At 42.2% G+C, this 12320-nt stretch overlaps 1 protein-coding gene across 3 annotated transcripts in view; it reads right to left on the reverse strand.

Annotated features, from left to right (window-relative positions):
- BTBD9 (BTB domain containing 9) overlaps nucleotides 1-4467 on the reverse strand; it is a 409031-nt gene extending 404564 nt beyond the window's left edge. For 2 of the 3 annotated variants that reach the window (XR_014016964.1, XM_081247538.1), the window contains exon 1: nucleotides 4336-4467. The gene's annotated coding sequence lies outside the window, so the exon portion shown is untranslated. Of the gene's footprint in view, nucleotides 1-3961; nucleotides 4160-4335 lie in introns of those variants that run through there. The other variant, XM_081247539.1, reaches the window with a different exon arrangement.
- Between the last annotated feature and the right edge of the window lie 7853 nt (nucleotides 4468-12320).

Below are 12320 nucleotides of genomic sequence, written 5' to 3' on the forward strand. Positions count from 1 at the left end.
TTCCTTATCCTTCTCTAAACTCTCTCCGGGTTCTCCAACAAACTCAATCTCGTTGTTAGCCTCTATGCTGGTTCCTCTTTCACTAACCCTCTAAATCAGTGGTTCTCAAAGCATGGTCCTGGGAATAACAACATCAGCATCACCTGAGAACTTGTTCAAAATGCAAATTCAGGAGCCACACCCAGACCTACGGAATCAGAAACTTTGGGGGTGGGACTCAGAAATCTGTGTTTTACCAAAGCCTCCAGGCATTTCTGATGCATGCTCAAGTTTGAGAAACCATCTAAGTTTGATTTAAGTGCTGATTTCCAAAAATTCCACTCCTTGCCCTTTCCAGTTCTCGCTCTCAACTTTTCTGCGTAGGAATATCTTTTCTTCTACTACCTCTGCAACTGTAACTATTACTACTACTAATAGCAACAGCTGTCATTTATTAAGCATATATCAGCTAGGCATTGTGCTAACTGCTGTGCACATACCACCTTAATCTCCACAACAATTCTTTAAAATATTATTAACCTCACTTTTCAGAAGAAACTTAGGTTCAGAGATGCTAAATTACTTGCCCGAGGTTACCCATCCCAACCAGTAGTGGCATAACAGAGATTTGACTTCAGGTTTTCCTGACTCCAAAGTCCACAGCATTAATTACTATACTAAGTCCTAGAATGGTACTACTTCCATAGCCTTGGAGGCTGTCAGTTACATTACAATTATTCCTAAACTGTCTCATAAACTCTGGAGTAGAATTTCTAGTTACCTAATGGGCCTCTCTAAACTCCACACATGGGCCTTAAAATTAACATGCCATCATTTCTTCCCTCCACTGTAAATCTATTCCTCCTCCTGTGTTTTCTAATTTAATGTCCTCATAATCCCCAGTTACTCGAGCTGGACATGTCACCTTTGACTTTTCACTCTCTCTCACCTCTAGCTGTTCATAACATTTAGAGATTTTTAACATCTAAAATATCTTTACAAGCCATCCATTCCCACTGTCCTTCTTCAGGCTCCCAGCATCTCTCACCTACATCCTAACTGGTCTCCTGCCCTCTCTGCTCTAATGCAGTTCTGCATATGAACTGCCTGTTAACTTTCTGATCTGATTATTCTACCTTTCAAGGTTCTCTATCACCAACACGGGGGTAGTGCTGGAAGGAGGGAGACTAAAGCTTTTTAGAATGGAAGACCCCCTTGTAATTTGGCTCCATCCATACCTTTCCTGTCTCATCACTTCTGCCATACAAAAAGCCTACAAAAAACAACTCAAGGTTTTCCCATTCAATTTTAATCTTCGGCAATTTTGCTTATACTCTCCCCTCTGGCGGGAATGATTGTTTTCCCTTTTCCATGTAGCAAAATACTACTTAACCTTCAGGGCTAAGTTCCACCGTCTTCTCTCTAAAGTTTTCCCTGACTCTATCAATTTATTTCCCCAGCCAAAGTGATCTATTCCTTCAGCATTTTATTCATTCCAAAAGTGGTGAACTCTTATCACAGCACATCACGGTTAGTGTTTGTCCCCTCTGATGAACACTTGGTATCTCAGGTATACTGTGTTATATTCTTTGTCTTGCTGGCACCCAACACAGTGCCTAGCCATAGCCAGCACCCAATAAATATTTGCTGAGTTGTTAAATAACATTTGGTGTTGCAACATTACACAGGTTAGCAATTCAAGTTCAGGTTTATGCAACACTCAAAAGAAAGCTCACATAACAACAAAAGATAAAGACTAAACGTTCAATATTTAAGAGCAGCATCTTTAATTTTCTCAAATCTTTTTGTCAATATTTTTGAGTATCCTTCTTCAAATAGACTCCTTTCCCAGCTAACATTATTTTTATTTTTTACAGGATCAGCAGTAACTACAAACCTCAGACCACTATAAGAGATAATCCCAAGCAAAACTGTGTCACTGAGAGTAGCTCGGTAATTGCTTTGGGTACATCATTTCAGTAAATTTCCAATGGAACGGCCCAAGCACATAGGTAGATTTTAGAAATGAGGACATGCGCTGCTGACTAAATACATAAGATACACGCACATTAGTGAGGCACTTATTCAAATTAGTACTGAAATCAGAAGTATACAACAACCTGATTTTGGATCAACGATAATATCCTTTTTTTTTTTTTTTTTTTTTTTTTTTTTGCGGTACGCGGGCCTCTCACTGTTGCAGCCTCTCCCGTTGCGGAGCACAGGCTCAGCGGCCATGGCTGACAGGCCCAGCCGCTCCGCGGCATGTGGGATCTTCCCGGACCGGGGCACGAACCCGCGTCCCCTGCATCGGCAGGCGGACTCTCAACCACTGCGCCACCAGGGAAGCCCTATCCTTTCATTTTAAGTAAGGATAACACTTATGATTGTTTAAGACTCTACTCTGAGTAACACAACTCCCATCCCTCCAGGAAAGCAGGCTCCATCTTGTTATCAGTGGGATGCTGATGAGCCTGCCTTAGTCTTAACACTTTCCCTCCCCAACCTACTAAACCTTATCTTTCCAATTTTCCCCTCATGGTACATGTAAGTTGCTGCAATATATCCCCCAATGACCAAATTCACACTATTTTCTCAACATATGACTTATCTCTTCTCTAACAGAAATTTTACACTTCTTTCAAAGATGAGACGAAACCTTACCTCTTCTGAAGAGTTCACTAATTCAGCCCACAAGTCTTATCTTTTCTAAATTTCTACTGCACTTAAAGTATAGCACTTCACATAGCACCTGTTTACATACTACCTAATTTGGTTTCATAATTATTTTATATAATATGCTTTATTTTCCTAGCTAGACTGTTTGCCCTTAAAAGAAAAAAGCCAGGTCTTTTATGTCATTTGTAATCCCACAGTCCTCCTCCCATATGCAGCATAATACTAGGAAGAGGGGGCACATGTATTAACTACTTCAAGGACTGAGCTAACTACATGTTATGACTTATCCACGGTGTCACATATAATAAATATCTATTGCGTGCCTACTCTGTGGCAGGCACTTTTGTAGGTAGTGGAGATATGGCCCTGAAGAAAACAAACGTGATTCCTGTCCTAAAAGCTATTATAGTCTAGAGCGCAAAAGATACTAAATTCCGAGTACCCTAAGTGCTACAGAGCAAGGTTATCACTGGTTCCAAGACCTAAGAACCTCAAACAACATACTTTACAGATCCTCAGTTATGAAACTGAATCACAGAATTTTAGATCCGAATGAGAAGTTACAAGTTATTTTCTTCAATTTTCTTGCACAAATCATGATTAAATTTCAGTAGAGCCTGTCCTTCTACCGTTTCTAGGCACTGCCTTCATCAACGGTCAGGAAAGACTGACTTCCTTCCTACCTCTAATACTCCTTTCTCCCGAGCATGGTCACTACTGCAGCCACACATCTACCCACTAGGGAGTCCAGCGCGCTGAGAAGAAAGCACTGGGCTGATGACCAGCTGTACCCAATCAGGCTTGTCCGACCATCGACATTTTTCCAGCTCACACGCTGAACAAAATCTGTATTTTCTGCTTAGTAAATAGCAAGCCTGTGCTAGTTTTAAGAAAAAGAAAAACCGGTGCCTCCACACTTCCTCGGCCCTAATAACGACAGAAGCACAACAAGGTTTAGGGAAACAGAACAGCTGATGTGAGTCTATGACGAATAACTGAGGATGGCTAGCCGCCCCTTGACCGCAAAAGCTGTAGCAACAATGTGATAAAATGCTTAGGGCCGACAAAGTTTGGGGCGTGCATTAAGCACGTGCGCACACACACGAAGTTGGAAACACTAGGCAACAGGTGGGCCGCCCCCTCTGTACACTGACAGATCGCCTTCTCCAGGTCGTGGGTGTGTCTGACGCCGCACGCAGGCACTGATTCACAACTCCCTCCATAACAACCAGCCCCGCCTCAGAGCCCAGCCAGGGCAGGGGCGTTGAGGGCCCCAGCAGTGCCAAACTTTCCGGACCCCAACCTCGGTGTCCCCGGTTCCGCCTCGTATCGGTCTCGCGCCAGCTCGTCTCAGGCAGGATGCGAGGCTGCTCTAGGAACCGGGTTTCTCGGGATTCCGACTCCTCGGCCTGGGAGCCTGGCAGAGCCACCCCGAGGTCCCCAAACACCTCCTTCTTACAACACATTCCAGGACTAGAGAGTCTTCGCCGGCCAGCTACTGCCGCTTCCCACAGCGACCGAGCCCCGAAACTGACCCTCGTCAGCCCCCGTCCCCGCTCCTTCCCCGCCCCGGGAGAAAGCGCTGAGGAGCCTGAAGGGGCGCGCGTTCCCGCGCCCCGGGCCCGCGCAGCAGGTGCGGCCAGGCCCCACCTCCCTGGCGAGGCCACGGCTACTCACCCCCACGATGTTCCTCTGCGACCTCACCGCCCGCACAGACGCCTCTTCCGCCCGCTCCGCAACCGCCTCGTAGCGACCGCCCCCTCGGCCCGTGCCGTCGCCGCCGTCCTCGCCGCCGCCGCGGCGCGCGTCCGCTGCACGCACACCGCCGTGGCCGCGCACGCGCCTCTGCGCGCTGGCGTCACGTAGCAACCGATCAGCGGCGGGCAAGCGGGAACCGTGGGTTTAGGGCCGGGAGGTCGGGTCCCGCGGGTTTTGCGGCTTTCCCCCACCCGCCCGACCCGCTGCCCTCCTGAGCAGGGGGCCCCAGGGTGCGGCTGCCCTGCCGGCACCTAGTTCCGGGTAAATTACGTCACTATACGTCACTGTATGGCCTCACCGATCGCGTCACTGCAAATGGAAAGCTCCCCGCCGTGATCGCCCGCGCGCCTGTGGTGGAGGCAGCAGTGGCCTAGTCCAGACTCGCGCGGACCCCATCGGCTACTTCTGCGAAGTGCAGGAAGGTTCTCCAGGGACTGGGACCAGAAGGGGCTGAGTGCGCGGTTAATGTGTAAGGCTGCTGAATGACACTCGTTAACTCAGCAGCAGCGTGTGATGGACCGGGCCTCGAATTCCTCTGTTTCCTCATTTTACAAATGAGAATAACAATACCCATCTTTACTACGTTGAAGAATTGTACCGCTAAAAGAAAATAATGTATGCAAAGGTGCTTTTTAAAGTATAAAGCTCACTAGACTTTAAAATATCTTTATTATAAGAGAAGGCAGTCGAGCAAGAGCAGTTAAGAGCATGGACTTTGGAGTCAGGGAAACGTAGGTTCAAGTCTGATCCTGGATGTTGGACAGTCAATTCTGCTTGACACTTGGGCGAACTGGAGGTCCACTGGGGTGTGGGGATTTGGAGAGGGTGACTGGAAAGGACGTCATTCCAGCCAATGGAAGCTTCATGAGTAAAAGTATGGAAGTGAAAATAGACAGGAAGAACAAAGCTTGAGGCAGGGACATCAGTTATGAGGCCATTGCTGTACCCCAGGTAAGACGAGATCAGAGCCTTAGCCAAAGCTTTGGCAGTGGGAGTGTAGAGGAAGGGATAGATGTGAGTGCTGTTAAGGTGGTAGAATTGACAGCGCTGAGTGAGGGATAAATGAGTAAGCCAAGTTTCTAGCACGGGTGCTGGGGTAGGTGGTGGAAACATTTAAAAAATGTGAATAAAAATGAGTCTGGGTTATCCACAAGTTTCTGATCCAGCGTATTAGATAGTGCTGGTGACAGTCCCAGGAGGATGATTGGATTTGTGGGAAATGATGGTGTGTTCAAAAATGGATATGTTTGTTGGGGAAGCACTTATTCTCCACTCATGATGTTTCCTTCCACACAGAGTGACATCTGTTAATAAAATATATAACATATATATAATATGATATTGGCCTCTCACTGCACCTGCCCCAGCTCACTCCTCCCTAGAGCAGTGACTTCCTAATTGGTGAATTTAAAAGGAGAAACGGGACAGGTGTAGCCCATCCCATCACTTTCCTCTTAAAGGAAAGCTTCCATCAGGGAACTATCTTTGTGTTCTTTTCTGATTCACCAGGAGCAGGGCCTGGGGGTGGGATTGAGGGTGACTGGTCCAGAGCTACAAAGTTAGTAAGCCTATCTAATACCAGAGTTTCGCATTAGGAAGCTCTCTGTCCACAGGTAATATCCAATACCAATTTTGTCAGTTGTAGTATACAGAATTATGGCTCCTGAAAGATTTTAGTGTCCTAATCTCCAAAACCTGTGAATGTTACCTGACAGGGCAAGAGGGACTTTGCAGGTGTGTTAAATTAAGGATCTTGAAGTGGGGAGATTGTCTTGGATTATCTGGCTGGACTGGAGGCAGGAGGATCAGAGAATGAGATATGATGATGGAAGCAGAGGTCAGAGAGAAAGATTTTAAGAATCTGTGCTGCTGGCTTTGAAGATGGAGCCAAGGAATGCAGGCAGCCTTTAGAAGCTGGAAAAGGCAAGGAAACAGATTCTCCCCTAGAGCCCCAAGAGAGAACGCAGCCCTGCCAATGCCTTGATTTTAGAATGTCTGACCTCCAGAACTGTAAGCAAATAAATTTGTGTTATTTTAAGCCACTAATTTTGTGGTAATTTGTTACAACAGCAATAGAAAATGAATACATTCAGTAACAAAGATGACAGTTGGTCCCCTGCTGCATTCTCTTTTATCTAGAAAAAATGGTGCAATTTATTAGGCTCTCTCAAAGACTACTGCAAGGTGACTGTGACTTGATGAAGGGAACCTTCACATCTGGAGGGAAATATCCAATAAACAGTCGAATTACACAAGTCTGCGAATGAGGAGAGAAGTTGAGTTAAAATAGATTTAGAGGACATTAACTTATATGAGTAATTGGTAATTAAGCCCTAGGCATGGATGAGATCAATCAGAAAATATAGAAGAAATGATAAAGAGGACCAAAGATAGATCCTCGGGAAGCACTCAGTTTAAAAGGCAGTGGCAGATGAACGGAAGCCCACAAAGTCTGAGGAACAATGGCCAGAGACATAAAAGAACTAGGTGAGTGTAATGCCTCTGAAACCAAGGTGGGAAAGAATTGCAATATGGTCTCAGCAGAGTCAGAGACCACAAATAGGGCAAGTATATCAAGGGCTGAAAAGCACTGACTGGATTTAGCAACACAAAAGTTATTGATGACCAACAATAGCAGCTTTAGTGAGGTAGTAGAGATAGACACCAAATTACTTGGGTCAGAAAGGCAGGTCAGTATACTGGATTGCCATCTGGACTAGTTGATGGCAGTTTGAGATTCTACTCTTAAGTAACCTTTGGCAAATCACTTAACTATTCCATGCTTTGGTTTCTCATCTAACAAAGGAGAAGATCAGACTGACTGATTTCACATAAATTCCTAGAGAGTCCCCTTTATTTTTTTAACATCTTTATTGAAGTATAATTGCTTTACAATAGTGTGTTAGTTTTTTCTGTATAACAAAGTGAATCAGCTATACATATACATATATCCCCATATCTCCTCCCTCTTGCGTCTCCCTTCCATCCTCCCTATCCCACCCCTCTAGGTGGACACAAAGCACTGAGCTGATCTCCCTGTGCTATGCGGCTGCTTCCCACTAGCTATCTGTTTTACATTTGGTAGTGTACATATGTCCATGCCACTCTCTCACTTCGTCCCAGCTTACCCTTCCCCCACCCCATGTCCTCAAGTCCATTCTCTACATCTGCGTCTTTATTCCTATCCTGCCCCTACGTTCATCAGAACCTTTTTTTTTTCAGATTCCATATATATGTGTTAGCATACGGTATTTTTCTCTTTCTGACTTACTTCACTCTGTATGACAGACTCTAGGTCCATCCACCTCACTACAAATAACTCAATTTCATTTCTTTTTATGGCTGAGTAATATTCCATTGTACATATGTGCCACAGCTTCTTTATCCATTCATCTGTCAGTGGACACTTAGGTTGCTTCCATGTCCTGGCTATTGTAAATAGTGCTGCAATGAACATTGGGTTACGTGTCCTTTTGAATTAGGGTTTTCTCAGAGTATATGCCCAGTAGTGGGATTGCTGGGTCTTATGGTAGTTCTATTTTTAGTTTTTTAAGGAACCTCCATAATGTTCTCCATAGCGGCTGTATCAGTTTACATTCCCACCAACAGTGCAAGAGGGTTCCCTTTTCTCCACACATCCTCCAGCATTTATTGTTTCTAGATTTTTTGATGATGGCCATCCTGACGGGTGTGAGGTGATACCTCATGGGAGTTTTGATTTGCATTTCTCTAATGATTAGTGATGTTGAGCATCCTTTCATGTGTTTGTTGGCAATCTGTATGTCTTCTTTGGAGAAATGTCTATTTAGGTCTTCTGCCCATTTTTGGATTGGGCTGTTTGTTTTTCTGATATTGAGCTCCATGAGCTGCTTGTTAATTTTTGAGATTAATCCTTTGTCAATTGCTTCATTTGCAAATATTTTCTCCCATTCTGAGGGTTGTCTTTTCGTCTTGTTTATGGTTTCCTTTGCTGTGCAAAAGCTTTTAAGTTTCATTAGGTCCCATTTTTAAATTTTTGTTTTTATTTTCATTTCTCTAGAAGGTGGGTCAAAATGGATCTTGCTGTGATTTATGTCACAGAGTGTTCTGCCTGTGTTTTCCTCTAGGAGTTTTATAGTGTCTGGCCATACGTTTAGGTCTTTAATCCATTTTCAGTTTATTTTTGTGTATGGTGTTAAGGAGTGTTCTAATTTAATTATTTTACATGTAGCTGTCCAGTTTTCCCAGCACCACTTACTGAAGAGGCTGTCTTTTTTTTTCCAGGTTTTTTTTCATTTTATTGTGTCAATTAAATTAAATTAATATTTATTGGAGTATAGTTGATTTACAATGTTGTGTTACTTTCTGCTGTACAGCAAAGTGAATCAGTTATATCCACTCTTTTTTATATTCTATTCCCATACAGGTCATTACAGAGACTATTGAGTGGAGTTACCTATGCTATACAGTAGGTTTTTTTTTTTTCACACACACACGCACACACACACACACTGTATTTTATTTTTACAAGAGGTAAATAAACTGACACCAAGCATTGTAAATGGATGACCACAACAAAAGCAACAATGATTGCAATTACCAAACATGAAACACACTCATACAATGTCATAATACTGACGTTCAGTCCAGTAATCCTCCACTATAACAGCTCCTTTACTTTACAGTGAATATTGATTTGTATATTTTTTTGAAGAGGCTGTCTTTTCTCCATTGTATATTCTTGCCTTCTTTATCAAAAATAAGGTGACCAGGGCTTCCCTGGTGGTGCAATTGTTGAGAGACTGCCTGCCGATGCAGGGGACATGGGTTCATGCCCCGGTCTGGGACGATCCCACATGCTGCGGAGCGGCTGGGCCTGTGAGCCATGGCCCCTGAGCCTGTGTGTCCGGAGCCTGTGCTCCGCATCAGGAGAGGCCACAACAGTGAGAGGCCCACGTATCGCAAAAAAAAAAAAAAAAAAAGGTGACCATATGTGCATGGGTTTATCTCTGGGCTTTCTATCCTGCTCCATTGATCTATATTTCCCTTTTTGTGCCAGTACCATACTGTCTTGATTACTGTATGCTTGTAGTATAGTCTGAAGTCTGGAAGCCTGATTCCTCCAGCTCCATTTTTCTTTCTCAAGATTGCTTTGCCTCTTCGGGGTCTTTTGTGTTTCCATACAAATTGTGAAATATTTTGTTCCAGTTCTGTGAAAAATGCCATTGGTAGTTTGATAGGGATTGCATTGAATCTGTAGACTGCTTTGGGTAGTATAGTCATTTTCACACTGTTGATTCTTCCACTCCAAGAACATGGTATATCTCTCCATCTGTTTGTACCGTCTTTAATTTCTTTCATCAGTGTCTTATAGCTTTCTGCATACAGGTCTTTTGTCTCCTTAGGTAGGTTTATTCCTAGGTATTTTATTCCTTTTGTTGCAATGGTAACTGGGAGTGTTTCCTTAATTTCTTTTTCTCATTTTTCATCATTAATGTGTAGGAGTGCAAGAGATTTCTGGTGCATTAATTTTGTATCCTGCTACTTTACCAAATTCATTGATTACCTCTAGTAATTTTCTGGTAGCATCTTTAGGATACTCTATGTAGAGTATCATGTCATCTGCAAACAATGACAGCTTTACTTCTTCTTTTCTGATTTGTATTCCTTTTATTTCTTTTTCTTCTCTGATTGCTGTGGCTTAAAATTCCAAAACTATGCTGAACAATAGTGGTGAGAGTGGACAACCTTGTCTTGTTCCTGATCTTAGAGGAAGTGGTTTCAGTTTTTCACCATTGACAATGATGTTGGCTGTGGGTTTGTCATATATGGCCTTTATTATGTTGAGGTAGGTTTCCTCTACGCCTACTTTCTGGGGAGTTTTTATCATAAATCAGTGTTGTATTTTGTCCAAAGCTTTTTCTGCATCTGTTGAGATGATCTTGTGGATTTATTCTTCAATTTATTAATATGGTGTATCACATTGATTGATTTACATATATTGAAGAATCCTTGCATCCCTGGGATAAACCCCACTTGATCATGGTGTATGATCCTTTTAATGTGTTGTTGGATTCTGTTTGCTAGTATTTTGTTGAGGATGTTTGCATCTATGTTCATCAGTGATATTGGCCTGTAGTTTGCTTTCTTTGTGACAACTTTGTCTGGTTTTGGTATCAGGGTGATGGTGGCCTCGTAGAATGAGTTTGGGAGTGTTCCTCCATCTATGATATTTTGGAAGAGTTTGAGAAGGATAGGTGTTAGCTCTTCTCTAAATGTTTCATAGAATTCGCCCGTGAAACCATCTGGTCCTGGGCTTTTGTTTGTTGGAAGATTTTTAATCATAGTTTCAATTTCAGTGCTTGTGATTGGTCTGTTTATATTTTCTATTTCTTCCTGGTTCAGTCTCAGAAGGTTGTCCTTTTCTAAGAATTTGTCCATTTCTTCCAGGTTGTCCATTTTATTGGCATATACTTGCTTGTATTAATCTCTCATGATCCTTTGTATTTCTGCAGTGTCACTTGTTACTTCTCCTTTTTCATTTCTATTGATTTGGTTCTTCTCCCTATGTTTCTTGATGAGTCTGGCTAATGGTTTATCAATTTTGTTTATCTTCTCAAAGACCCAGCTTTTAGTTTTATTGATCTTGCTATTGTTTCCTTCATTTCTTTTTCATGTATTTCTGATCAGATCTTTATGATTTCTTTCCTTCTGCTAACTTTGGGGTTTTTTTGTTCTTCTTTCTCTAATTTCTTTAGGTGTAAGATTAGGTTGTTTATTTGAGATGTTTTTTGTTTCCTGAGGTAGGATTGTATTGCTATAAACTTCCCTCTTAGAACTGCTTTTGCTGCATCCCATAGGTTTTGGGTTGTTGGGTTTTCATTGTCATTTGTTTCTAGGTATTTTTAATTTACCCTTTGATTTCTTCAGTGATCTCTTGGTTATTTAGTACTGTATTGTTTAGCCTCCATGTGTTTGTATTTTTTACAGATTTTTTTCCTGTAATTGATATCTAGTCTCATAGCATTGTGGTCAGAAAAGATACTTGATACGTTTCAGTTTTCTTAAATTTACCAGCACTTGATTTGTGACCCAAGAATGTTCCATGAGCACTTGAGAAGAAAGTGTATTCTGTTGTTTTTGGATGGAATGTCCTATAAATATCAATTAAGTCCATCTTGTTCAATGTATCATTTGAAGCTTGTGTTTCCTTATTTATTTTCATTTTGGATGAAAGACATTGGTGAAAGTGGGGTGTTAAAGTGCCCTACTATGCTTGTGTTACTGTCGATTTCCCCTTTTATGGCTGTTAGCATTTGCCTTATGTATTGAGGTGCTCCTATGTTGGGTGCATAAATATTTACAATTGTTATATCTTCTTCTTGGATTGATCCCTTGATTGTTATATAGTGTACTTCTTTGTGTCTTGTAATAGTCTTTATTTTAAAGTCTATTTTGTCTGATATGAGAATTGCTACTCCAGCTTTCTTTTGATTCCCATTTGCATGGAATATCTTTTTCCATTCCCTCACTTTCAGTCTCTATGTGTCCCTAGGTCTGAGGTGGGTCTCTTGTAGACAGCACATATATGGGTCTTGTTTTTGTATCCATTCAGCCAGTCTGTGTCTTTTCTTGGGAGCATTTAATCCATTTACATTTAAGGTAATTATTGATATGTATGTTCCTATTACCATTTTCTTCATTGTTTTGGGTTTGTTATTGTAGGTCTTTTCCTTCTCTTGTGTTTCCTGCCTAGAGAAGTTCCTTTAGCATTTATTGTAAAGGTGGTTTGGTGGTGCTGAATTCTCCTAGCTTTTGCTTGTCTGTAAAGGTTTTAATTTCTCTGTTGAATGTGAATGAGATCCTTGCTGGGTATAGTAATCTTGGTTGTAGGTTTTTCCCTTTGATCACTTTAAATATGTCCT

Source organism: Mesoplodon bidens, assembly GCF_964165515.1.
Source record: "Mesoplodon bidens genome assembly, chromosome: 10".
Taxonomy (NCBI): domain Eukaryota; kingdom Metazoa; phylum Chordata; class Mammalia; order Artiodactyla; family Ziphiidae; genus Mesoplodon; species Mesoplodon bidens.